General features: G+C 33.7%; 1 pseudogene; it reads right to left on the reverse strand.

Moving 5' to 3' along the window:
- Positions 1 to 1105: 1105 nt before the first annotated feature.
- Positions 1106 to 1876, reverse strand: LOC114505304 (annotated as a pseudogene).
- Positions 1877 to 2968: the final 1092 nt, after the last annotated feature.

Here is a 2968-nt window from a genome sequence, read left to right on the forward strand (position 1 = left end):
TCCTTCCCTTCCCTCTCTAAAAATAAATAAATAAAATATTTAAAAAGTTTTCTTTCTCATTCTGGAAAAATTAATAGTTTATTATTTTTACTTAAAATGTATAATATTTTAAATTTATATATAGAAACCAGAACTAAATTTTTGTAATAGTTAAATTTTATATTAATTTTAATAACAAATAAAATATCCACAATAATTTAGAGGCTATAAAAAAGAATTTCCAATTTATATCTATGTAGTATAGTTTATTCACAGTAATGAATGTCATTCATAAAATATTTCAAATAGCAATTCATGTCATAATGAAGGTATTTTTTATTTAAATTAATAGTACAGCAATATTATCTGGTACAGTGCAGGCTACTCTGATAAGTAACCAGAATTGAATACCACAAGTAGATTGATGATGCTAAATTGTCTTATCTGTTCTGGATCTATGGGACATTTCAAATGAAAACTACAATTTGGGGTAGTCTATGAAGCTCTCAGTTTCAGGAGTACACATACCAGGCACTTTATTTTGCACCCAAATCTTACCTTTATATTTTTGAGTTATTCCATGTAATTTATTTTCTACCTCATTACATTAATGAATTTAGAATGGTTAAAAGTGGACCAATGAAGACTAGGAAGGGTTGCATGTGAAACTGGGAGATCTAGTAGGTGTTGGGAACTATCTACTACATGCAAGGCAGTTGGTATTCACAGTAGGAAATGCACTGGATGTGAAATTAGAATTCCTGGGTTTAAATGTAAGTTCCTATACTGACTTGCTATGAAACAATAGGTATAATAGTGTGATTATTAACAGAAAAAGAGCTGGAACACACCACTTAAAATTCAAATACTGGCTCTATACTACCTTGGCAAGTTGCATGACTGCTATGTGCCTCAGTTGCCCTCCTGTAAAATTATTATGATGATAATAATAGTACTTTATACAATTGTTATGAAGATGAGATGGGATGACATTCATAAAACACAGAGATCAATTTCCAGTACATTCTATTCAATGTTAAATTTGTTTTCATTGGCATTTATTCAATATTGGAATAAAAGCTTCCTTATTTCTTCTTTTTTCAATTTTAAAACAGTTCCTGTTTATTAGCTGGCTAGATTACAAAAATGACCATGGTAGATACCTTAGTTCATCCTTCTAATAAGCCTGGTTGATCTGGTCCTCCCTGTTACCAGCATCTCCACCTTCTACAAAATGTGTGGTCCTTTTCTTCATTCCACCTCATGCAGAAGATAATTTGAAAAGCTACAGGAAGTTGTTTGCTTCTTTGAGGCATTTTCCAACAGTGTAGATGTCACAGATAAGATCCTCCGTACAAATGATGTCATATTTACCAAAAGATCATGCAATCAATGGGTTATCTGTTGGGGAAATTCATTTGTTGTTGATTTTCCCATAACCAAGCTTGTAGATCAATTCATTTACTAATTTCAGGTTTGGGTACCCCCATACAATATATGGTTGCACAATACTCAGCATGTTAATTGAAGACTTGTTGAGCTTAACAAAGGTGCTACTGAAGGTCTGGCGAAGGCAAAGAAGTTGTAGCACTTTTCAGTCCTTTGGGCTCACACCACTGATACCTCTGATCCTGATGAAAAATGCCTATTTGGGTTTTGCACATGTATAGAAGTTGCCAGCTTTTCTTGACATTCTAATCTTAGTTCTGTACATGTGCTTATATTCCTTATGATAGTGCTTAGCTTTTTCATAGATAAGCTTCCTGGTTGGCTTTCAAAGCATCTTGTGGGAAAACTTCTTTCTCAGGCACTTAATTTTCAGTTCTGTGAAATTCCTTCCTGTTTTCTTAAGGGTTTCTGGCACAGCAGGAAACTTCTTCTCTTCTGTACCCTCCATAGTTTCCGATGAAAAAAGAGGAAGCAGAGCTTCCCTATTTCTAGGTTGTCAATATTAAATGATATATTTATATATTCACTTCTCAACATTCATTATGTACATTCTATATAGTGGGTATCATTCAATATGCAGTATTTCTATATCCAGATGATTCAGAAACACCCTCAAGAAGCTTAAAATCTGGTAAAGGAGATAAAATAATTGCATAAACTCATAGAATGTAGTATAGAAAGTTACCATATGCTAAAACAGGTACAGATGACACACTTCATGAATTCAAGGAAACAAATGATCACTTTCTAGTGGAGCTATCAATAGGGACTTGATGGATGTGCTAACATTTAATTCAGAGTCTAAAAGGAAGCTAGGTGAAAAATTTGGAAGAAAGGGCAAAGCCATTCCTGATGCTAGGCAGTGTGAGGAAAAGTATGAAGGTAGTTAGGACTAACCAGATACATAAAACTGCCTTAAACTGGAAAGTATTCATTTCCACATTTTAAGTCTTGAATGTTTTAGCTCTCACAGAAAAACATACATATACATTATTGCTTTCTAAGACAAATAAGAAACCAAAGCATTGCACAATAATTTCTGCAAGAGAGCTTAGGCTTGTTGTTCATGAAGCATACTCAAATAGTAACAGCATGTTGTCAACCCAGACCTAACCCAGTTTGCCTTTGTTAACTGGGCCAATTCCCACAGTAGAGAGTGGGATGAGAATCTGCTGACCTACACACTACCCATCGCCCACTCAGGCACATTAAAGGATGGGCATCCATTTTCAGTATTCCTAGCTGAGCTCCAGTTCACATTAAAGAGGGGAGAAAACTGCAGCCACTGTATTTCTTGGCAAGTTGTTTGAATAAAAATAGATATCTGCTGACTAAGTATTCACTATATCTGCAGACATTTCCCAGCTGGGGAAATATACTTTTATCCCCTAATTTTTCCCCTTTTGAATATTTACTTAAATTAGTCCCTCAAATGTTCCTTTGCCACAATTTTTTTGAATCAGTAATTTAAAAATACATATATAAAAATATATATTGAATACTATATTTGTTCCAACTGTTATTAATTGCCAATCCTAAA

Source organism: Phyllostomus discolor, chromosome X (assembly GCF_004126475.2).
Source record: "Phyllostomus discolor isolate MPI-MPIP mPhyDis1 chromosome X, mPhyDis1.pri.v3, whole genome shotgun sequence".
Lineage (NCBI taxonomy): Eukaryota > Metazoa > Chordata > Mammalia > Chiroptera > Phyllostomidae > Phyllostomus > Phyllostomus discolor.